Source organism: Mya arenaria, chromosome 14 (assembly GCF_026914265.1).
Source record: "Mya arenaria isolate MELC-2E11 chromosome 14, ASM2691426v1".
In the NCBI taxonomy this organism is placed as follows: Eukaryota; Metazoa; Mollusca; class Bivalvia; order Myida; family Myidae; genus Mya; species Mya arenaria.
Window position 1 is genome coordinate 33,088,700 of NC_069135.1, and position 26,949 is coordinate 33,115,648.

The 26,949-nt window shown below is 34.6% G+C and overlaps 1 long non-coding RNA gene across 1 annotated transcript; it reads left to right on the forward strand.

The window, feature by feature from the left end:
- Window positions 1–1,253: 1,253 nt before the first annotated feature.
- On the forward strand, window positions 1,254–26,632 carry LOC128216701 (uncharacterized). Its single transcript, XR_008258114.1, has 8 exons — window positions 1,254–1,434; window positions 2,131–2,205; window positions 8,422–8,539; window positions 22,920–23,036; window positions 23,436–23,555; window positions 24,146–24,285; window positions 24,524–24,623; window positions 25,667–26,632. It is a non-coding gene; the product is annotated as an uncharacterized LOC128216701 (long non-coding RNA).
- Window positions 26,633–26,949: the final 317 nt, after the last annotated feature.

Here is a 26,949-nt window from a genome sequence, read left to right on the forward strand (position 1 = left end):
GTACACATCCAACAACGGACACCTGCCGTGCACTGTCACCCAATATGGCAATGGACAGTAATTCTCAGCGTGTGCACATCAAACACCGGACACCTAAGAAATTGCACTATCACCAAAGATGGAAGTGGCCAGTAATTCTCGGCGTGTACGTACACATCCAACACCGGACACCTGCCGTGCACTGTCACCCAATATGGCAATGGACATTAATTCTCAGCGTGTGCACATCCAACATCGGACACCTAAGAAATTGCACTATCACCAAAGATGGAAGTGGCCAGTAATTCTCGGCGTGTACGTACACATCCAACACCGGACACCTGCCGTGCACTGTCACCCAATATGGCAATGGACAGTAATTCTCAGCGTGTGCACATCCAACACCGGACACCTAAGAAATTGCACTATCACCAAAGATGGAAGTGGTCAGTAATTCTCGGCGTGTACGTACACATCCAACAACAGACACCTGCCGTGTACTGTCACCCAAAATGGTAATGGACATTAATTCTCAGCGTGTGCACATCCAACACCGGACACCTAAGAAATTGCACTATCACCCATGATGGAAGTGGACAGTAATTCTCAGCGTGTACGTACACATCCAACACCGGACACCTGCCGTGCACTGTCACCCAAAATGGTAATGGACTGTAATTCTCAGCGTGTGCACATCCAACACCGGACACCTAAGAAATTGCACTATCACCCATGATGGAAGTGGTCAGTTATTCTCAGCGTGTACACATCCAAGTACACATCCATTACGACGAAATAATATCTCATGTCAACTGGCTAAGTACAAAGTCAAATTATGTATGTATGTTTCACTTGCTTCAAGAAGACCGCCGATGGAATTTCTACACGCTGAGAATTACTGTCCACTTCCATCACGGGTGATAGTGCAATTTCTTAGGTGTCCGGTGTTGGCAACACATACATACATAATTTGACTTTGTACTTAGCCAGTTGACATGAGATATTATTTCGTCGTAGTCATTGTTTTCGTATTGAAATATTAACCAATTATAAAGTGTATTCCAATTCACATACAATGAAGACAATAGTAATAAGTTTATGTTTGTTCCTGTTGTAATTACATGAATTCCTGCATCTCCGGTTAAGTCACGCACCGGTTTTATACATTGGGGATAATACGTTTTGCCTTTCGAAATTTGCGTGCGAAAGAAAAATGGTAAACATGCATGCTGTTCGGAATGTAACGAACTGTCCGGTACAGAATGGAACGGCACAGAACAGTGTCCGGAACATGTCCTGACTGTACCCGGGGGAATAGCTGGTGCAACGAGCACAGTGACGTCAGAATTATGGCGACTTTCGTCTTCAGATGTGGAGCGTGCGGCCTTTTCTTTGCCACATTGTCTGCCATGCAGACCCATCGATGTAATCGTACCTTGTGCTCAGAAACTGCACGTAAGAAGTTTACGTTTATAATAAAATAATCATGTACAGCTACGGTATTTGCTCAAAAATGAAGGAATTTGTTGGAATTTCAGGAAAGTGAATTCGTGCCGAAAAAGTTCATACCAACAGGTTCGTTTTGGCTACGAATGTTTATCTAGGCCATTCTAGGGTCCATGTCTCTGAGTATAAAATTAAATATTGTTTCGAAATTGTCATTCTTTACACGCGTACTAACTGTCAAGTTGTGGAGCCAGTCAGTCTATGGCGTAGCAGCACGAAATAGATGTATAGGTCGAGAAAAAGTCCTGAAATAAAACACAAAAAACTTACAAATTAAACCAGTTACTGGCTTGGGTACATGTATTTAAGGTTTAAAGTTCTATTTCCTGTTTTTTCCATCTTTGAACTGATGTCTTATGATATTCATATTGTCCTTTCGGGCTGGACGAGCCCTCAAACTATAACAGGACCTGTGAAAAATTTGTGGCCAGACTGGGACTAACCACTGAGCAGTCGAGCCACACAAGCCTATCGATTTTCCAATACGTACCTGTACATACCATGTTCAACCACATCTGTGTCATGTAGGGACGTTGTTTCTGGCTTCTAGCAAGGAGTTAGCAAATTGTGATTAGATACCCATGTAATGTGTAAGGTAACCAGTGCTTTTACTGCAGTGTAATTCAGTTTGTTTTATTTTTGCAGGGGAAACTGATGAAGCACCTGAAAACAGTGGGGAAGTAGAGGTGAACAGTGAACAACCTGCCACCCAAGCTTCAGGTATATTGTATAATATTTGTATTACATGTTAATTAAATCTAATATTAACCCTTACCATGCTGCAATGTTGTAAGTGCAGTTCAGTGCTCACTGCTGAGTTGTTTTGAGTGAATGTTAAATATATCACCCATTGACTTTAAAAGAATACAATTTAAATAATACTTGTTCTACAACATTCAAACTTTCAGACAGTGATATTGAAATGTTAAAGTTTTAATTAAGCTATCAGTAATTGAAATTGATTCCACGGTAACCATGGAGACAATTTCTTGTCTAAAAATTATACTTTTATTTTGCATATGCTATTGTTTTTCATAAAAACACATTTGTGTTCATCAATAAAATCCATCAATTGAAGAATTTTTGGGTAAAATGAAGATTCACATTGATATTGAACGCAATTAAATGAAAACTTATGTTATTGTTTATTTTGGACAACATTTGTTATATGGCGTGTGCTACAATATAATTGAAAAACAGCTGTTTATTGGAGAGAAACAAGCAAATATGTCAATGGTCATTCATTTGTTTTTTCTAGCTTTAGTGTTCAGATCAAGAATACAATACTATGAAGCAACAAAAACCTTTGTGAGAAAGTTATTCTGCATGTTCCCATGGCAACCAATCTTCTTTATTTGATATTCATACCAAAGTTAAAGAATTTGACCAATGTTCAGGTTTTTTATTGACTACATTACCATTATTTTATGAATATGTATCTGCTTTATCTAATTTAATGTCATAATAAATAATTTTCAGCAAATAAAAATTCACATTACGGTATTTTAGTGATGCTTAGCTATGGAAAGAAGAACAGTTAACAATATACTAATGGCACAGACCTGATACCCTGTTTAAAGGATCACAAAACAATAGTCCAGTATGAAATTGATATTACAATATTACTGAAGGGGAGCATGATTGATAAATAAACATTCCACAATTATGTATCTTTCAGTCATTTCATTTCAATTTTAAAAGGTTGCTATGGAAACATCAACTATGTTTTTTTTTAAAAGAACAGTATACCAATAAGATACGATTCTTAAGTTGTAGTCATTTGAGACTGCATAAACACAACATGAGATAATGAATCAAAAACATGCGTTTGACCAGTATTAATTAAATATTATAAGTACAATCATGTTTCTTAAAGGAAACAAATGTTTATATTTGTTATTTCCAACCAGCGACTGAACTAGTCTTCTTTAGTAGCAGTACTCAAGACTTGGTTATAAGGACAGTATCAAAAGTGCATATGGTATATAATTAAATGAGCTTTAAAATAGTGAAAAAGAAGTTTATCGCATCTTCTAATGTACATGTATTGAATAAACAATAACAAGCAGTTACTTTAGATTGACAGGATAGAACCAATACTTAAAAACAAGTTGCCCATTGTACCCACTGACTGCACTAGTGGGGGATGTGCACCAGGCAACGCCCCTCACATTGTTCAAATTTACTTCTTCTATATCAGAGAAATAAGATAAAAAGTAATTTTATACATTCAAAATGCAACATCTCAGACTACAAATTGCTTACATTTTTTGGGGTGGGGTGGGGGGGGGGGGAAGAACCCATTTTATGCCATCCACCCTGGTACCATTGTAAGTAGTTAATTTTGTAACTTATTGAATTCATAAAGGGAGTGTTAGTTAAAACTTATTTGTTTTCACAATTGTGAAACAAGTATTTGCAACTCTCATTGGCACAATGATACCAGAGAGTGGGTCTTGTGTACTAGGGGAAACTGGAAACCCCGGAAAAGAAGCCCACTCGTCCAACTTGGTGACCACTAACCAAACTCACACTCGCCTAGGCTGAGAATTGAACGCAGGTTCTCTATGAGAGAGGCGAATAGGAAATTCCTATCGAGCCCATTGGTATAGTTCTATACATAACATATCATATAGCTTTCTTATTATTAAACATGCAAGTGTTACTTTATTTACAGCTTAAAAAATACTTGCTCTTCCTTAACAAATCAAATAGTTATAGTTCTTGGATGGCTGTGCATAAATAATTTCATTGTAGGACTGTATATTCTAATACATTTGATATTATTTCATCTTATGATAACATTAAAACAGAGAGAGATATACATAGAGAGATATACATGTTGTAAGCAAACTATCATAATTTTTATACTTTAACTATTTAGTTATCAGGTGGTTTAATGTTACCGAAGGGCCAACAAAATAAAGCACACATTAACATGTCTGTATACTCATGTTTCAACACCATACTGTTTGTACATATTTATAAAATGCAATGTAAAGTTTGGTAAAAATAACTGCAACTTTGAAGAAATAAAATGTATCCACCTTTCTTACAATTATGGCAGAATGTTAAATCACATCTCTGCTTAAAGTTACTTGCCATTTATGCAATGATTTAACTTGTCATTTCTCAGAATTCTTGTGCATGTATGCAAAAACATAATTTTGGTTCATATTGTAAATGTTGATGAAAAGCTCTCATGAGATGCAACATGTTTTGCCTTTTTTATTTAATAACAAACATTGATTTTAGTGACAAAGAGTGTGATTATTTCCTTTTTTTATTTATTTTTTTAAATAAACATGTAAATCCATATTATGTTAGGTAGTTTTTTCTGTGTTAAAATTCCTTAATTAGCTGTTATCATATGACATATATAATAAATAAATTCATAAGAATGGTAATTGCCAATCATGAAGGTTTAAATTCATATTTTACCATGTAAGTTAAAAGTTATTTTGCACAAAACAAGCATTTAATGCATTAAAACACATTGTTTTCCTTTCCAATAAAACAAAAGTTGACTGACACAGACAACAATTAATGCCAAGAGAAACAACTTGATCCAATCATAATAACTCCGCCACCTCCGACAAGCTTCGAGATAGACCTTGTTAATACAATCGTAACAACTTGGCCATGGCCGAAATGTTAAGATTGTTTTAAAATTGTGCCCGGAAGCCCTGCAGGTGCCCTTCATGTATACTGGGTATATCGTTATGTTTTGACAGAATGAATTTATGAAGAAAACCGTCAAACTCATAATCAGAAGTTGGATATTTATTTTTGGTGTACGGAACTAATATAAAATAACTTTATCTGGTAATATTTCTTGTTTTTATGATATTTTATAGATGCAATATGCTTTAACCCGGAATCCCGATCGGAATAACTACCCACTTTTGATACTAAACAATTTGTATGTGAAGGATTTGCCATATCAAAAAAATTAAAAAAATCCATAAACCTACAATTATTTGGACTAGGACTTCCAGTAGGCGAGTAGTTTTATTTTTAATGGTTTTATCAAATAAAGTATCCTTATTTTGAAAGATAAATGATGTTATAAATGATATCAATGTTCATAATAAAGTTCAGATATATGATATAAAATATATATATAATTTAGTGACATTTCACCTAAAATATATTTTTTTTCTTCAGATTTATCAAAGGAGTAGGAGTGACCCCTATGATTAATCTGATTTTTTTTATTTTAGGTTAAATGTCACTAAATTTTGTACAGGTCAAATGACACCAACGCAGGCGTTCATTCCCATCAAATGACTGTGATATATACAGCAATGTTTCTTCTGTTGAAATAATGCTAAATCTAGTGAAATTAAACAATTTGTGTCCATTCTCATAGGTTCGAATGAGGAGCTCAAAAAGCGTCAAAATTTAGTTTGACAGAAGTAGTTCTTGAACACTGTTAAATAATTAACAAAACTGGGAAACATGTGCTTTTTTTATTTGATACATTTAAAAGTGGAATATTTAAACCAGTTAGTAATATATATCTTATTATTTTTCATTAAAAACTGTACATTTATACATATACCATGAAGCTCATAAAAATTAAATGACCTATTTTTAGCACCTGTGTAAAGTAAATTGCTTAACTAAATATGAATATTATCATAAACCAAAAAAGGTTGTATATACCGAATAAAGCGTATAACCTAACTGTTGCCCGTATTTAATGCTGTGCTTTTTGCCACGCACTCTTTGTGTTTCCATGCAGGAGTAAAATGGGATTTTTGTAAACATCTGGAAACTTTTGGAATATATGCTAATAATCCTAACCTGGTGAAAAGATTAGGTACATGCTGAAAATTTTCAAACACCTGATTGATTTAAAGGTTAAAGTTTTAGGGCAGGTTGATATTTATTTATAACTTCTATACTCTTTATTCAGTTGACTTAATACTTCACACAATTGTTCATAATAATGAGGAAACATAACTCCATAATATCTTTATTACAAGTTATGGCCCCTGATTGACTTAGGAACTTCTGTTAAATTTGAAGGGCATGTTAACATTTAAGGTCAAGTTCAGATTTTAATAAAAATCTCCTACACCCTTCATTCAATTGACTTAATACTTCACACAATTAATGATGACAATCTTACAATCAGGTTACATAACTCCATTTTAGCCCTAAATACAAATTATGGCCCTTATGTTTTAAATTTTCTTTTTATTAGCTCTACTGGCCAAAGGCCAGAAGAGCTTATGCGATGGTAATGTGTACATAGTATGTGTGTTCGTGCGTCTGTGGGTCTGTAAACAATTGCTTGTGAACACGATAGAGTCTTCAGTTTTGCCCCTGGGGTCATTACTGCCCTCCCCCCCCCCCCCCCCCCCCCCACGGATATTGTCCTGCAAGGGACCAGTGCGGCAAATGCAAACGACCTCGGCAATGTTCGTGGAGGCCCAGGGAATAATTCAGAAAAGAAGGGACGGACTCCCCCCCCCTCCCCCCCCTTAAATTGGAATATGTTAAAAACCTTTTTGTCTGAAACCATTATGCAAATCCTTGCTATTTTGAACAAGGCTTTATTTAGTGGTCCACTACCATGGTTGTTCAAATTATGCCCCTTGGGTCAAAACTGGCACTGCCCTGGGTGTCACAACTTATTTAAGAAATATTTTCAAAATCTTCTTGTTTCAAACCACAAGGCCCATACCTTTGATATTTGTTGTGGAGCATCATATGATGCAATTGAAAACATTTGAAATAATGCCCCTTAGGCAAAAGCTGGCCCCACCCCTTTTGACTTACTTATTAATTTTTAAAGCTACAGTAATGAAATTTTGACCATGTGAACAGTTTTGCAAACAAGCATTAATGTTGTCCTCGGATGTCCTTGACTTTGACCGACTTTTTTAAAGCTACAGAAATGAAATTTTGACGATGACTACAGTTTTAAAAGCAAATATTTTTTACCTTCAGATTACCTTTACTTTGCACATATTAAAATAGTTCATGCAACTAATCTGCTTACAACACTTCCTGTCCTCAGATGTTGAACGTGCAGCGTTTTCAGCTAACCCAAACACTAAAAGTGAACTATATATGTCTTGCCTATTACTCAAACCGTACTCAAATGACCACAAGAGCCATGCCAGTAGAGCATAGGCCCTTTTGGGCCTCTTGTTTCGTTTGACAGGCACATTTTTATATTCTTAAACATGTTTTGGCAAGGAAAAACAAGTTATTTGACTGACCTGCGTCATTGTTCTGACGTATTAGTCACCATTCAAGCAAAAAAGCAAGCATTCCTTGGGTGGAGAAGTCACAGTTTTGAATTTATGTCAATTTGAAATTAAAATTTCTATGAGAATATTAAGGGTTCTTTTAAGCACATACTAATATAAAGTTTAAAACCTTAAATGCTTATAAAGAAGATAACTTTAACACTATTCTCCAAAGCCTAATAAAAAATGAAAAGGATGTGACCCTAACCAAACAATTTTTTAAGGCCTAACCAGGTCTAATTTGAGATCATATTGTGATTATCTTTCTTTGACCATAAGTGGTGATTGAAGGTATATTGACCTGAGTGGCCTTTTGTGGTCATCAGGTGTGACCAGTAATTTCAAATTTTGCTCAGTTTTGGAGGGAGTTTTGGAAGTCATTGTTCACCTGACTTCTGTGGTAGACACAGCTGATAATTTTATATGATGAATTTAATATGATGATATAATACTTTCAAGATCATTTAAGAGGTTAGTCATGGTACTTTTTCTAGTTGGTTATGATTGCAGTTGAACTGTTATTTGTATCAAAACTGTAGTAATTGTATTGTTCCAAATTTCAACATGGTGGCACATAAATGTATATAATGTATTCTTGGCATAACCATTTATGTTTTTTTAACTATACTGCTTATCAAATATCATATAAATTTGTATCTTTTTCTTATAGACGGATTGAACCTTCCATCTTGAAGTGTGTTAATAGAAATATATCCAGCAACCTACCTGATGTTTTGCCGGAACAACTACAACATTGGACCACATGCACTGGAACCTTCTTATTCAAGGTACCTTATTAGTGACTCCTTTGAGAGCTTGTGGATGCAGTTATCTGCACAGCCAAGTTATCTTTTTAGGAGCCTTCCTCTGATGTTTGAAACATAATTATCTTTCAAAAGATCACGTTTTTTTTTCTTATTTCCAGAATGTAACGTATGACAGTGACATTTGGAATTTGGAATTATACAGCTGTCTGGTTGAAATTTGGCCAGTTGACAGTGCTTAACCGAAGAATATTGATGTTTGAGTATGAAATTGTAATTCTAATAATACATAATATAAATTAATAATACATTATTTTCTTATATAGTTTTGACATTTTAACATTTACACTCAAGGCAAAAGAAATATCAAGTGAGTCGGTTTCATTAAAGGGACTGTACACCAGATTGGCCCTAAAGAAGTTTTCTTCTGCAACGAATCTCAGGGCAATTATTTTGTTTGCAATAATTGACAGGACCAGCTCATTTCCATGAACCGAAAGGGTATTGCACATAAAGGGTATTTCACATATTAATTGCTAGAGCCACTGATGGAATATCACTTTGTTTATTTAAGGGGCTGCTGATCGTTTGGTTAATCCTCATCTTAGAGGACTCCTTTGAGAGCTTGTGGATGCAGTTATCTGCACAGCCGAGTTCTCCCTTTAGGAGCCTTCCTCTGATGTTTAAAACATAATTATCTTTCTACTGATAGCGTTTTATTTCTTATTTCGGGAATGTAACGTATACCAGTGACATTTGGATTTTGGAATTATACAGCTATCTGGTTAAAATTTGGCCAGTTGACAGTGCTTAACCGAAGAATATTGATGTTTGAGTATGAAATTGTAAATCTAATAATACATAATATAAATTAATTATACATTATTTTCTTCTAAAGTTTTGACATTTTAACATTTACACTCATGGCGAAAGAAATAAAAAGTGAGTCGGTTTCATTAAAGGGACTGTACACCAGATTGGCCCTAAAGAAGGTTTTCTTCTGCAACGAATCTCGGGGCAATTATTTTGTTTGCAATAATTGACAGGACCAGCTCATTTCCATGAACCCAAATGGTATTGCACATATTAATTGCTAGAGCCACTGATGGAATATCACTTTGTTTATTTAAGGGGCTCCTGATCTTTTGCTTAATCCTCATCTTGGAGGACTCCTTTGAGAGCTTGTGGATGCAGTTATCTGCACAGCCGAGTTATCTCTTTAGGAGCCTTCCTCTGATGTTTGAAACATAATTATCTTTCTATAGATAGCGTTTTTTTTCTTATTTCGGGAATGTAACGTATACCAGTGACATTTGGATTTTGGAATTATACAGCTATCTGGTTGAAATTTGGCCAGTTGACAGTGCTTAACTGAAGAATATTGATGTTTGAGTATGAAATTGTAAATCTAATAATACATAATATAAATTAATTATACATTATTTTCTTATATAGTTTTGACATTTTAACATTTACACTCATGGCAAAAGAAATAAAAAGTGAGTCGGTTTCATTAAAGGGACTGTACACCAGATTGGCCCTAAAGAAGGTTTTCTTCTGCAACGAATCTCAGGGCAATTATTTTGTTTGCAATAATTGACAGGACCAGCTCATTTCCATGAACCCAAAGGGTATTGCACATATTAATTGCTAGAGCCACTGATGGAATATCACTTTGTTAATTTAAGGGGCTCCTGATCTTTTGCTTAATCCTCATCTTGGAGGACTCCTTTGAGAGCTTGTGGATGCAGTTATCTGCACAGCCGAGTTATCCCTTTAGGAGCCTTCCTCTGATGTTTGAAACATAATTATCTTTCTATAGATAGCGTTTTTTTTCTTATTTCGGGAATGTAACGTATACCAGTGACATTTGGATTTTGGAATTATACAGCTATCTGGTTGAAATTTGGCCAGTTGACAGTGCTTAACCGAAGAATATAGATGTTTGAGTATGAAATTGTAAATCTAATAATACATAATATAAATTAATTATACATTATTTTCTTATAAAGTTTTGACATTTTAACATTTACACTCATGGCGAAAGAAATAAAAAGTGAGTCGGTTTCATTAAAGGGACTGTACACCAGATTAGCCCTAAAGAAGGTTTTCTTCTGCAACGAATCTCAGGGCAATTATTTTGTTTGCAATAATTGACAGGACCAGCTCATTTGAATGGACCCAAAGGGTATTGCACATATTAATTGCTAGAGCCACTGATGGAATATCACTTTGTTAATTTAAGGGGCTGCTGATCTTTTGCTTAATCCTCATCTTGGAGGACTCCTTTGAGAGCTTGTGGATGCAGTTATCTGCACAGCCGAGTTATCTCTTTAGGAGCCTTCCTCTGATGTTTGAAACATAATTATCTTTCTATAGATAGCGTTTTTTTTTCTTATTTCGGGAATGTGACGTATACCAGGTGACATTTGGATTTTGGAATTATACAGCTATCTGGTTGAAATTTGGCCAGTTGACAGTGCTTAACCGAAGAATATAGATGTTTGAGTATGAAATTGTAAATCTAATAATACATAATATAAATTAATTATACATTATTTTCTTCTAAAGTTTTGACATTTTAACATTTACACTCATGGCGAAAGAAATATAAAGTGAGTCGGTTTCATTAAAGGGACTGTACACCAGATTGGCCCTAAAGAAGGTTTTCTTCTGCAACGAATCTCAGGGCAATTATTTTGTTTGCAATAATTGACAGGACCAGCTCATTTCCATGAACCCAAAGGGTATTGCACATATTAATTGCTAGAGCCACTGATGGAATATCACTTTGTTAATTTAAGGGGCTCCTGATCTTTTGCTTAATCCTCATCTTGGAGGACTCCTTTGAGAGCTTGTGGATGCAGTTATCTGCACAGCCGAGTTATCCCTTTAGGAGCCTTCCTCTGATGTTTGAAACATAATTATCTTTCTATAGATAGCGTTTTTTTTCTTATTTCGGGAATGTGACGTATACCAGTGACATTTGGATTTTGGAATTATACAGCTATCTGGTTGAAATTTGGCCAGTTGACAGTGCTTAACCGAAGAATATAGATGTTTGAGTATCAAATTGTAAATCTAATAATACATAATATAAATTAATTATACATTATTTTCTTCTAAAGTTTTTACATTTTAACATTAACACTCATGGCGAAAGAAATATAAAGTGAGTCGGTTTCATTAAAGGGACTGTACACCAGATTGGCCCTAAAGAAGGTTTTCTTCTGGAACGAATCTCAGGGCAATTATTTTGTTTGCAATAATTGACAGGACCAGCTCATTTCCATGAACCCAAAGGGTATTGCACATATTAATTGCTAGAGCCACTGATGGAATATCACTTTGTTAATTAAAGGGGCTCCTGATCTTTTGCTTAATCCTCATCTTGGAGGACTCCTTTGAGAGCTTGTGGATGCAGTTATCTGCACAGCCGAGTTATCCCTTTAGGAGCCTTCCTCTGATGTTTGAAACATAATTATCTTTCTATAGATAGCGTTTTTTTTCTTATTTCGGGAATGTGACGTACACCAGTGACATTTGGATTTTGGAATTATACAGCTATCTGGTTGAAATTTGGCCAGTTGACAGTGCTTAACCGAAGAATATAGATGTTTGAGTATGAAATTGTAAATCTAATAATACATAATATAAATTAATTATACATTATTTTCTTATAAAGTTTTGACATTTTAACATTTACACTCATGGCGAAAAAAATAAAAAGTGAGTCGGTTTCATTAAAGGGACTGTACACCAGATTAGCCCTAAAGAAGGTTTTCTTCTGCAACGAATCTCAGGGCAATTATTTTGTTTGCAATAATTGACCGGACCAGCTCATTTGAATGGACCCAAAGGGTATTGCACATATTAATTGCTAGAGCCACTGATGGAATATCACTTTGTTAATTTAAGGGGCTGCTGATCTTTTGCTTAATCCTCATCTTGGAGGACTCCTTTGAGAGCTTGTGGATGCAGTTATCTGCACAGCCGAGTTATCTCTTTAGGAGCCTTCCTCTGATGTTTGAAACATAATTATCTTTCTATAGATAGCGTTTTTTTTCTTATTTCGGGAATGTGACGTATACCAGTGACATTTGGATTTTGGAATTATACAGCTATCTGGTTGAAATTTGGCCAGTTGACAGTGCTTAACCGAAGAATATAGATGTTTGAGTATGAAATTGTAAATCTAATAATACATAATATAAATTAATTATACATTATTTTCTTTTAAAGTTTTGACATTTTAACATTTACACTCATGGCGAAAGAAATATAAAGTGAGTCGGTTTCATTAAAGGGACTGTACACCAGATTGGCCCTAAAGAAGGTTTTCTTCTGCAACGAATCTCAGGGCAATTATTTTGTTTGCAATAATTGACAGGACCAGCTCATTTCCATGAACCCAAAGGGTATTGCACATATTAATTGCTATAGCCACTAATGGAATATCACTTTGTTAATTTAAGGGGCTCCTGATCTTTTGCTTAATCCTCATCTTGGAGGACTCCTTTGAGAGCTTGTGGATGCAGTTATCTGCACAGCCGAGTTATCTCTTTAGGAGCCTTCCTCTGATGTTTGAAACATAATTATCTTTCTATAGATAGCGTTTTTTTTCTTATTTCGGAAATGTAACGTATACCAGTGACATTTGGATTTTGGAATTATACAGCTATCTCGTTGAAATTTGGCCAGTTGACAGTGCTTAACCGAAGAATATTGATGTTTGAGTATGAAATTGTAAATCTAATAATACATATTATAAATTAATTATACATTATTTTCTTATAAACCTTTGACATTTTAACATTTACACTCATGGCGAAAGAAATAAAAAGTGAGTCGGTTTCATTAAAGGGACTGTACACCAGATTGGCCCTAAAGAAGGTTTTCTTCTGCAACGAATCTCAGGGCAATTATTTTGTTTGCAATAATTGACAGGACCAGCTCATTTCCACGAACCCTAAGGGTATTGCACATATTAATTGCTAGAGCCACTAATGGAATATCACTTTGTTAATTTAAGGGGCTCCTGATCTTTTGCTTAATCCTCATCTTGGAGGACTCCTTTGAGAGCTTGTGGATGCAGTTATCTGCACAGCCGAGTTATCTCTTTAGGAGCCTTCCTCTGATGTTTGAAACATAATTATCTTTCTATAGATAGCGTTTTTTTTCTTATTTCGGAAATGTAACGTATACCAGTGACATTTGGATTTTGGAATTATACAGCTATCTCGTTGAAATTTGGCCAGTTGACAGTGCTTAACCGAAGAATATTGATGTTTGAGTATGAAATTGTAAATCTAATAATACATAATATAAATTAATTATACATTATTTTCTAATAAAGTTTTGACATTTTAACATTTACACTCATGGCGAAAGAAATAAAAAGTGAGTCGGTTTCATTAAAGGGACTGTACACCAGATTGGCCCTAAAGAAGGTTTTCTTCTGCAACGAATCTCAGGGCAATTATTTTGTTTGCAATAATTGACAGGACCAGCTCATTTCCACGAACCCTAAGGGTATTGCACATATTAATTGCTAGAGCCACTGATGGAATATCACTTTGTTAATTTAAGGGGCTCCTGATCTTTTGCTTAATCCTCATCTTGGAGGACTCCTTTGAGAGCTTGTGGATGCAGTTATCTGCACAGCCGAGTTATCTCTTTCGGAGCCTTCCTCTGATGTTTGAAACATAATTATCTTTCTATAGATAGCGTTTTTTTTCTTATTTCGGGAATGTAACGTATACCAGTGACATTTGGATTTTGGAATTATACAACTATCTGGTTGAAATTTGGCCAGTTGACAGTGCTTAACCGAAGAATATTGATGTTTGAGTATGAAATTGTAAATCTAATAATACATAATATAAATTAATTATACATTATTTTCTTCTATAGTTTTGACATTTTAACATTTACACTCATGGCAAAAGAAATAAAAAGTGAGTCGGTTTCATTAAAAGGACTGTACACCAGATTGGCCCTAAAGAAGTTTTCTTCTGCAACGAATCTCAGGGCAATTATTTTGTTTGCAATAATTGACAGGACCAGCTCATTTCCATGAACCCAAAGGGTATTGCACATATTAATTGCTAGAGCCACTGATGGAATATCACTTTGTTAATTTAAGGGGCTGCTGATTGTTTGGTTTATCCTCATCTTTGAGGACTCCTTTGAGAGCTTGTGGATGCAGTTATCTGCACAGCCGAGTTATCTCTTTAGGAGCCTTCCTCTGATGTTTGAAACATAATTATCTTTCTATAGATAGCGTTTTATTTCTTATTTCGGGAATGTAACGTATACCAGTGACATTTGGATTTTGGAATTATACAGCTATCTGGTTGAAATTTGGCCAGTTGACAGTGCTTAACCGAAGAATATTGATGTTTGAGTATGTTATGGTAAATCTAATAATACATAATATAAATTAATAATACATTATTTTCTTATATAGTTTTGACATTTTAACATTTACACTCGAGGCAAAAGAAATAAAAAGTGAGTCGGTTTCATTAAAGGGACTGTACACCAGATTGGCCCTAAAGAAGTTTTCTTCTGCAACGAATCTCAGGGCAATTATTTTGTTTGCAATAATTGACAGGACCAGCTCATTTCCAAAAACCCAAAGGGTATTGCACATATTAATTGCTAGAGCCACTGATGGAATATCACTTTGTTTATTTAAGGGGCTGCTGATCTTTTGGTTAATCCTCATCTTGGAGGACTCCTTTGAGAGCTTGTGGATGCAGTTATCTGCACAGCCGAGTTATCTCTTTAGGAGCCTTCCTCTGATGTTTGAAACATAATTATCTTTCTATAGATAGCGTTTTTTTTCTTATTTCGGGAATGTGATACCAGTGACATTTGGATTTTGGAATTATACAGCTATCTCGTTGAAATTTGGCCAGTTGACAGTGCTTAACCGAAGAATATTGATGTTTGAGTATGAAATTGTAAATCTAATAATACATAATATAAATTAATTATACATTATTTTCTTATATAGTTTTGACATTTTAACATTTACATTCATGGCGAAAGAAATAAAAAGTAAGTCGGTTTCATTAAAGGGACTGTACACCAGATTAGCCCTAAAGAAGGTTTTCTTCTGCAACGAATCTCAGGGCAATTATTTTGTTTGCAATAATTGACAGGACCAGCTCATTTCCACGAACCCAAAGGGTATTGCACATATTAATTGCTAGAGCCACTGATGGAATATCACTTTGTTAATTTAAGGGGCTCCTGATCTTTTGCTTAATCCTCATCTTGGAGGACTCCTTTGAGAGCTTGTGGATGCAGTTATCTGCACAGCCGAGTTATCTCTTTAGGAGCCTTCCTCTGATGTTTAAAACATAATTATCTTTCTATAGATAGCGTTTTTTTTCTTATTTCGGGAATGTGACGTATACCAGTGACATTTGGATTTTGGAATTATACAGCTATCTGGTTGAAATTTGGCCAGTTGACAGTGCTTAACCGAAGAATATAGATGTTTGAGTATGAAATTGTAAATCTAATAATACATAATATAAATTAATTATACATTATTTTCTTATATAGTTTTGACATTTTAAACATTTACACTCATGGCGAAAGAAATAAAAAGTGAGTCGGTTTCATTAAAGGGACTGTACACCAGATTGGCCCTAAAGAAGGTTTTCTTCTGCAATGAATCTCAGGGCAATTATTTTGTTTGCAATAATTGACAGGACCAGCTCATTTCCATGAACCCAAAAGGTATTGCACATATTAATTGCTAGAACCACTGATGGAATATCACTTTGTTAATTTAAGGGGCTCCTGATCTTTTGCTTAATCCTCATCTTGGAGGACTCCTTTGAGAGCTTGTGGATGCAGTTATCTGCACAGCCGAGTTATCTCTTTAGGAGCCTTCCTCTGATGTTTGAAACATAATTATCTTTCTATAGATAGCGTTTTTTTTCTTATTTCGGGAATGTGACGTATACCAGTGACATTTGGAATTATACAGCTATCTGGTTGAAATTTGGCCAGTTGACAGTGCTTAACCGAAGAATATTGATGTTTGAGTATGAAATTGTAAATCTAATAATACATAATATAGATTAATTATACATTATTTTCTTATATAGTTTTGACATTTTAACATTTACACTCATGGCGAAAGAAATAAAAGTGAGTCGGTTTCATTAAAGGGACTGTACACCAGATTGGCACTAAAGAAGGTTTTCTTCTGCAACGAATCTCAGGGCAATTATTTTGTTTGCAATAATTGACAGGACCAGCTCATTTCCATGAACTCAAAGGGTATTGCACATATTAATTGCTAGAGCCACTGATGGAATATCACTTTGTTTAAGGGGCTGCTGATCTTTTGGTTAATCCTCATCTTGGAGGACTCCTTTGAGAGCTTGTGGATGCAGTTATCTGCACAGCCGAGTTATCTCTTTAGGAGCCTTCCTCTGATGTTTGAAACATAATTATCTTTCTATAGATAGCGTTTTTTTTTCTTATTTCGGGAATGTAACGTATACCAGTGACATTTGGATTTTGGAAATATACAGCTATCTGGTTGAAATTTGGCCAGTTGACAGTGCTTAACCGAAGAATATTGATGTTTGAGTATGAAATTGTAAATCTAATAATACATAATATAAATTAATAATACATTATTTTCTTATATAGTTTTGACATTTTAACATTTACACTCAAGGCAAAAGAAATATAAAGTGAGTCGGTTTCATTAAAGGGACTGTACACCAGATTGGCCCTAAAGAAGGTTTTCTTCTGCAATGAATCTCAGGGCAATTATTTTGTTTGCAATAATTGACAGGACCAGCTCATTTCCATGAACCCAAAAGGTATTGCACATATTAATTGCTAGAACCACTGATGGAATATCACTTTGTTAATTTAAGGGGCTCCTGATCTTTTGCTTAATCCTCATCTTGGAGGACTCCTTTGAGAGCTTGTGGATGCAGTTATCTGCACAGCCGAGTTATCTCTTTAGGAGCCTTCCTCTGATGTTTGAAACATAATTATCTTTCTATAGATAGCGTTTTTTTTCTTATTTCGGGAATGTGACGTATACCAGTGACATTTGGAATTATACAGCTATCTGGTTGAAATTTGGCCAGTTGACAGTGCTTAACCGAAGAATATTGATGTTTGAGTATGAAATTGTAAATCTAATAATACATAATATAGATTAATTATACATTATTTTCTTATATAGTTTTGACATTTTAACATTTACACTCATGGCGAAAGAAATAAAAGTGAGTCGGTTTCATTAAAGGGACTGTACACCAGATTGGCACTAAAGAAGGTTTTCTTCTGCAACGAATCTCAGGGCAATTATTTTGTTTGCAATAATTGACAGGACCAGCTCATTTCCATGAACTCAAAGGGTATTGCACATATTAATTGCTAGAGCCACTGATGGAATATCACTTTGTTTAAGGGGCTGCTGATCTTTTGGTTAATCCTCATCTTGGAGGACTCCTTTGAGAGCTTGTGGATGCAGTTATCTGCACAGCCGAGTTATCTCTTTAGGAGCCTTCCTCTGATGTTTGAAACATAATTATCTTTCTATAGATAGCGTTTTTTTTTTCTTATTTCGGGAATGTAACGTATACCAGTGACATTTGGATTTTGGAAATATACAGCTATCTGGTTGAAATTTGGCCAGTTGACAGTGCTTAACCGAAGAATATTGATGTTTGAGTATGAAATTGTAAATCTAATAATACATAATATAAATTAATAATACATTATTTTCTTATATAGTTTTGACATTTTAACATTTACACTCAAGGCAAAAGAAATATAAAGTGAGTCGGTTTCATTAAAGGGACTGTACACCAGATTGGCACTAAAGAAGTTTTCTTCTGCAACGAATCTCAGGGCAATTATTTTGTTTGCAATAATTGACAGGACCAGCTCATTTGAATGAACCCAAAGGGTATTGCACATATTAATTGCTAGAGCCACTGATGGAATATCACTTTGTTTATTTAAGGGGCTGCTGATCGTTTGGTTAATCCTCATCTTGGAGGACTCGTTTGAGAGCTTGTGGATGCAGTTATCTGCACAGCCGAGTTATCTCTTTAGGAGCCTTCCTCTGATGTTTGTAACATAATTATCTTTCTATAGATAGCGTTTTTTTTCTTATTTCGGGAATGTAACGTATACCAGTGACATTTGGATTTTGGAGTTGTATAACTATCTGGTTGAAATTTGGCCAGTTGACAGTGCTTAACCGAAGAATATTGATGTTTGAGTATGAAATTGTAAATCTAATAATACATAATATAAATTAATTATACATTATTTTCTTCTATAGTTTTGACATTTTAACATTTACACTCATGGCAAAAGAAATAAAAAGTGAGTCAGTTTCATTTAAAGGACTGTACACCAGATTGGCCCTAAAGAAGTTTTCTTCTGCAACGAATCTCAGGGCAATTATTTTGTTTGCAATAATTGACAGGACCAGCTCATTTCCAAAAACCCAAAGGGTATTGCACATATTAATTGCTAGAGCCACTGATGGAATATCACTTTGTTTATTTAAGGGGCTGCTGATCGTTTGGTTAATCCTCATCTTGGTGGACTCGTTTGAGAGCTTGTGGATGCAGTTATCTGCACAGCCGAGTTATCTCTTTAGGAGCCTTCCTCTGATGTTTGAAACATAATTATCTTTCGATAGATCACGTTTTTTTTCTTATTTCGGGAATGTAACGTATACCAGTGACATTTGGATTTTGGAATTATACAGCTATCTGGTTGAAATTTGGCCAGTTGACAGTGCTTAACCGAAGAATATTGATGTTTGAGTATGAAATTGTAAATCTAATAATACATATTAATATAAATTAATAATACATTATTTTCTTAAATAGTTTTGACATTTTAACATTTACACTCAAGGCAAAAGTGTGACAAACATTAATTGATAGAGCCACTTATGGAATATCACTTTATTTATTTTAAGGGGTACTGTTCTTGTGGTTAATTGTCATCTTGGAGGATTCCTTTGATAGCTTGTGGATGCTGTATCAGCACAGCCAAGTTATCTTTTTAGGAGCCTTCCTCTGATGTTTGAAACATAATTATCTTTCTATAGATAGCGGTTTTTTTCTTATTTCGGGAATGTAACGTATACCAGTGACATTTGGAATTGGAATAATATAGCTATCTGGTTGAAATTTGGCCAGTTGACACGCAGAATTGCTAGTCGTAAAGGCGATAAAGTGAGTGTTAAATTAGCAAATGACATACATACCATTATATCAGTATTGGAATGCGAAGATTACTCACTTATTAAGGACTTGCTAAATGCGGCCAGGAAATCAACTTCTGATGTCTCGAACCAGGCGAAGAAGCCACGTAATACAGACACTCGTACTTGTGATACTTACCCCTGTGAAATAAACTTATTGAAAGACAGTGTGTCCTCGATATAGGCGGATATGCTTAATATGAAACAGACTTTCGTAGAAGCGGAGAAAACAAGATTGGAGCAAATGAATTTTATTTTGAAAGCAGTGAATAATTTCAAAGGTGACTTATACAATTACAGTAAAGCTCTTCGGAACACTGTACAAGAGATCAAATTGATCATACCATGTGTACAAAATGGTTTGATTCAATTAAAAGTGCAGATTGACCATATTGACCAAAGAGTTGCGAATGTCGAAAAATTTATGAATTCTGGAGTGATGATAGTTGACAATTTACAAAGAAATTTCTATGCAGACGTTGGGACAACTTACCGTCACCTTTCATATTTCACTACTGTTTCAAACTGTTCGAAGATCTAAACAACAAATCATGGATGTAATCAACAAGTAGCAAGGAGGTTTTCAAGACGGACTCGGTTGCCTGATGGCGTCGTTTACATTGCGTGAAAGTATATTTTATGCACGTGAATGTCACTCTAAAGTATACCTGTGTTTCATGGATGGTCAAAAAGCGTTTGATACCGTTTGGCACGACGGCATTATGTACATCACAGAGTGCAAGCTAGACCCAACAACACTTCTTGCCTACTCAGAAATGTATAAAAACGTGAAAAGTTGTGTTAAAAACCAAGGTCTATTTTCTCCCTACTTTGATATACTACAAGGAACGCGCCAAGGCAGATGGAGTTCCCCGATTTTGTACCTCCAGTATATCAACGGTCTCATTAAAGAGCTAGAAGCCAGTGGACATGGTATATGTTTATATCGAATGAAAGTTGGCAACATCACTGTAGCAGATGACATGATTTTAGCTTCCTTTTTTGTTAACGGACTGAATGATATGTTAAGGATATGTGACATTTACTCTAAAAGATAGCGTTATGAATATAACGCATCTAAGTGTTCTGTTATTGTCTTTAACGAACGTGGACATGCTAAAATGAATAGATGATTCAAACTTGGTAATACTATAATATAAGCTGAAGGTAATAGCTATAAGCACCTTGGACTGCTGTGTGATGCATTCCTCGCATCCTCAGAACTTATCGACGACGCATGTCGAAAACTGCGAGGCACACTCTTAGAAATTTGTAACAGCGGGCTTAACCCATATTCACTAAACGTGATAATCCTAAGAACTATATACAATAGCGTTGTTATACCAAAAGGACTATTTGGCAGTGAGTTATGGACAAACATATGCAAAAACGATATCGTCAAACTGAAGAGATCTCATATGTTCTGTGTTAAATTTATACAGTCCTATAAGCACACAGTAAGCACGGACTTTGAGCTATGTGCAATTGATATTACATCAGTGGAGACTTGTATTGACAAGAGGAAATTACAGTTCCTAGGACAGCTATGCCGCTTACCAAATGAGTATCTCGCTAAAACAGTTTTCAATCATAGGTTGGTGAGATTCATTAATTATGACCAACAAAGCCTTGGATTCATACTTGAAATATATAGACTTTTACAGAAGTATAATCTCATAAATTATATAAGTGATTATATATACTTTGGTACATTCCCGTCGAAATCATGTTTGAAGACCATATTGAACAAACATGTAATCTATGCTGAGCAACGGCGACAGTTGATGTCCTTGTGCTCGCGTGATGATGTTGGAGAGTTAATGTCCAAACTTTTATGCGACAATAAACCAGCATATCTTTGGTTGCTGGCCAACAAAGGCAATAATATTGGATTCATTTGTAAACAAATGATGAATATTATTAGCCTAACAACTGAAAGGGACTATATACGACAATGCACTCATTGTGATTTATTAATAGACAATTTAGTTGTGCATCGAATTTGCTTCTGTAGTGCTCATGATGCGAAACGGCATTTGATGTGGAGATATGTTCTCACCAACTCTGACACTCCATTGAATTATGCTAGTTTCATTTAGTTAAAGCCAGTCATACAGGGCAATAAACTGATTGAATGTGCTGTTGATTGCCTCATAAGAAACACGTCTGTATATCTTGTGAACCTCATTTGCAGCTTTCTCACATAGTTTTCTGAGAAATTTTATAAACCAAGACATGCTGGCACATCATAACTGATATATCGTTATGACTATTTATATATATATTATTTATGTGTAGAAAGAATGTGATATTCATTAAGCAAATTTATCTAGATATTTCGCTTTCGTATCTAGGAAATGCATGCAATGTGGATATTGTCTTAAAGTGTGTATATTTAATATTGGTCTCTAAATTGTGCTTTATGTTTACTTATAGAGTTAAGTAAATATTGATAAAGCAGTATGAAAAAGACACAGGCCTGGTAATACCATTCTTGTATTCCAATATATGTACTCGAAAATGAATTATATAAGTGTGAATGTTGTTTAAATATTTCTCTAATTGCATACTGTCACGTTGTAAACTTGTTTGTTGTACATTTATAAACTGTAGTTTTGCTCTTCATAGCATTATGGAGGAAATAAAAGTATATATATTTAGGAGGACTCCTTTGATTATTTATAGGTGATGCTGTAGAATAGTGCCAAGAGTAATTTCTTGAGTAACTCACAGCACAACCCTCTTATGATTGTAGGAGCTTTCCTATGGGTGTGAAACATATTAATTGATAGGACCATCTTATTATTTTGTAATGAATAAAGCCAAAGGAAGTTTAACATCATTGAGGAATGAATTGTGGTGTTGATGTCATTATCGGGGTATGAACGCAATTGGGTTGGTCAATGTGTGTGGAGTCCGAAGGATATCAGAACATATCCGAAGATGTTGCGTTCATTGATTGATAAAAGCAATTGCCGAAAGGCAGTTCATTTAAGGAATGGAAGTTGGGGTGTAAATATTAATTGATGGTTCCACTCACAGAATATTGGTACAACCAGAAGGCTGCCACCATGTATATTAATGGTGGTATCCTTTTGGTAAATGTGTACTTTTTATTTGTAGGACTACCAGTGGGGAAGGGCTGTATTTAGTTGTTGCTGTCAATTATCTTGGTACCAGTCATGACAACATTTACATACCTGCAGCAGAGGCCCTACCGACTATAAACAATCATAGCTGGTAAGAATGGAACAAACATGTACAGAAACCACATATATATATATATGTATTCAAATAGAAGCTTGACTTTTCTGGAAAATTGTACAGCAAATTCCAAAGATTTATTCCTTGTCTGCATACATGTGCTCATACAAATCTTATTTTTTGGCAAAGATGTCTTTCTGAAAAGCAGGATATATAAATCAGGATATATAAACAGTAAACTGATTTTTTGGAGGGACTATGGCAACTTATGCTTTTAATACAAAAGTCTTTTGTACATGCAAGTTTTTGAAAGCTAAACATTACAACAAGGTTTCTTTACATTGCTGCATTTAAAGTTTGTAAATGATACCCGTTTATGTTTTCCGTTTTTTGGTATACTGCATATCAAATATGATTGGTATCTTTTTCTTATAGACGGATTGAACTATTTCATCTTGAAAGCGTGTTCATAGGAATATATCCAGCAACCTGTCTGAAGTTTTGCCAGAATAACTACAACATTGGACAACAAGCTCCGGAACTTTGTTATTCAAGGTACCTTATTTGTAATGAAGTGAACGTTTGTGTACATGTATTTGTATTATAGGTCTCAAATAAAGTTCAGAATGAACCCAACGAGTATTGCGCATAAAATTGGTGCCTTTGGTGGGATATCTCCTTATTTATATAAGGAACTACCAGTATACTGTTTTTAGCTCAACTATTCGAAGAATATGGAGAGCTATACTACTTACCCAAGCACCAAGCGTCGGCGTCACACATAATGCATTCAATTAATAATGATAACTGGGGTGACCTGTGTAAAGAGAAAGGTTACCCGATTTTCAGCATTGAGTGTAGCGGGCACAGGCTGTGCATACAACTGTCAATGTGACATTGTTTGTTACTTTTGATTCCACCAGAGAGCCAGCACAGCTCCATGACACACATACAGGTTTCAGCAACTGGGTGTGGTGCACTGGGAGAGAAATGCTTCCCAGTAATATTTGTATCTTTTTTCTGAACAGACATTTGTAGTAAATTGTTCAGTTGCAGTGGTTTTGACGCCACTGAACCAGCACTGCTACATGACAGATATATATGTTTGACAGTACAAGTGCATGGTCATTCTTTGTCATTTTCAGACAGTCCTTATTGTGTGTTGGCAGAAATGCAGAGTGGTACCACCAGTCGTCTATGCCACCTTTCCCCTCATTTTAGAGGCTAATGTGGACAGTCCCTGCAGTTTACAGCTAAGCCCTCAGTATAGCCCTACAAATTTTAGGTAAGGGATAAATTTTGGCTACAAGCTTACGATTTATGCAATCGTTTTAAGTCTGTACTTGTTCTGAGCACAACTCATATTCCACATCAAAATTTAAGAACCCAGACCAAATCTTTTTCTCAGATGTTCTGACTATGCTTCATGTACGTACACTACTAATATTTGGATAAGAACTTTCTCAAATTGATAATAATTAAATAAATGAGGTATCCCAGATTTACACCCAGTCCTCTTGCAGATACTGCTGATGGCGTAGATCCGGTACATTAGGCCGGAGTTTCCAGTACTGGATTGACATTTCCATGCAGCCGAACTAGAGCCAGGATTAATATCAGACGGTGAGCTTCTGCATATTTATTTTCTAAACACTGCTAGAAGTCTAAGCTTTCCTTTTGTCATTTTTACAACTAAAAAAAAGTTGACAGTATCAGAGACTAGATACTTATTGATGTTCCAAATTAATATACATAGAAAACCTGTTTTATGCTTTAAAATCAAACAAGTCAACAGGACTTTCATTCATTTTAAGAGGCACTGTGGAACTTTCATTATTTTCATTATTCAAATGCATGATTTTAGCATGATTTTTATTTAAAAATAAAAATCCAAGTTTTTTTAAACATTTTAAATGCAGTGAAGGGACTAAATCAGGGATAAGGAAGAAGTGTGTCACAAACACTGTATCATCTTTCTTATTTCATGAGAATCTATAATCTAGAATCACTGTCTTAAAATTGCTGTTCGATAGAATTTTCATAGAAAAATACTAAGGAAAAAAGTGTATTTCTTACTTAGATGTTTAAGTAATAGTAATAGTTTTAATTGTTTAACAAAGGTTTGCATTAAAGTGACACTCTTATTCAAAATCAATACATACACATGTGTATCAAAGATACATTTTGGCTGATCTTTAACTTAATCTTTAACTACTTACTAAATAATGCATTTATGGTGAAAATTAATTACTTATAACAAGCTGGTAACAGGAATTTAAAAATTGAACACGCAAAGATATTAAATGATTGGTGAGTGCTAAAAGATTTACTGTGATGTACTATTGTCTCATAGTTAGAAATACTGTTTTTCCAAACTCAACTCGTTATCCTCCATAAGAACCATTGTTCTATACTTTTATTCATCCTTTTTATTATCATCAATATACAATTATATTAATTTTGGTAAATCTTATTTTGGAGTAAGAGTGCATCTTTAATGCGTCCGTGTCATTGTAGCCCAAGTAGTTCTTTAAAACAATTTTCACCACTTAGGTAGCATTTGATGATTTTGAACATTGCATTCTTGTATTTTTTTTTCAAATTTACACATGATTGATATCATATTTGAAGACAATTAATATGTGGTTTTGAATTATATTTTGTAGGACCTCTCTGTGGGTGGATGGATTCAGAGATGACCCCAAAGATGTGGCCATGACTGTGTCACATGGATGTTATAGATGAAACCATCTTGATTTAGTTTTCTGGTGATAAATCAACAGACAAAGTGTTCATAATTTGTGGATAAATAGTGTTTAAGCTAGAAACTTTTCTACAATTTTTTACTCAAGTGGTGAAATGAAATAATTTTGCATATAACAAAGAAGAGAATCTTGCTGTGGGCCGACTTCATACACAATTCTGCAGTTGTCTGCACTAGACCTGTTCGGGCAATTTGATTTGATTTATCAGTGGCTCTACTTAAAGCAAGCTTTTGTTTTCACAAGCTTGATGTAATATTCTTATTTTCACACTAAAAAAACACTGACATTTGACAAGTTCCATGACATATTTGAAACATATTTCCCAAAAATTTAAAAAGGTAACAACCCTTCAAAATTTTGTTTACATCATTGTTTTTGAATGAAAATTTAAGAAATTTGAAATTCTACCTCTTTTAAACACAATATACCGGCTTGGAGACTCAAATTTATCTCTAAGATTGCCAGAGATTTACATGACGTCTGTTCAAACTTGTAAATACTTATAATAAATTTAATATGATAATGGATACAGTTAACTATAACATGACATTATTTTTGTTTTGTACAAAATCAATGTTTATTTTTTTCTGAATAGTAATGTTTATACTTTTTATGCAGCCAATGGTGTTTTGGACTTTTGTTAAGCATAAGCATCTAGATTTTCCATTTTATTTTTAAACATGTACACAATTTATTCATTGCATCTTTTATTATGAATCATAAGGGATCAAATGCTGTTAAAATAACTTATTGTATACATCTTTTTAAGTGACACATATGTATTAAAATGGCCTTAATATTATTGCCATTTATAAGAATAATAAAATAATAAAAGTTGAGACCAGTTTGTGGTAGCCTCTGAGTCAGTCATGTTGTTGTGATTTATCTTTCATCATGGTTTTGAGAAATGGGAACACATGCTTTAAAAATATGTTTTACAAATGGAGTCTGATGTGTTTTATATTGTGTACTATACTTTTAATTCTCTTTTATAATTCAATGCAAAGACTTGTGCAATAAATTTCTTTCTCGGAAAAATAGAGTTTGTTTTCTTGCTACATCACTAGCAGTGATAATTACATGTTCACCTAGTAATATATGAATTGCATCCTCAATATGTTCCCTTGACACTTGACTTATATAAATTGGGATTTACATGCGAGTTGCAGTCTTTTCATTGTGAA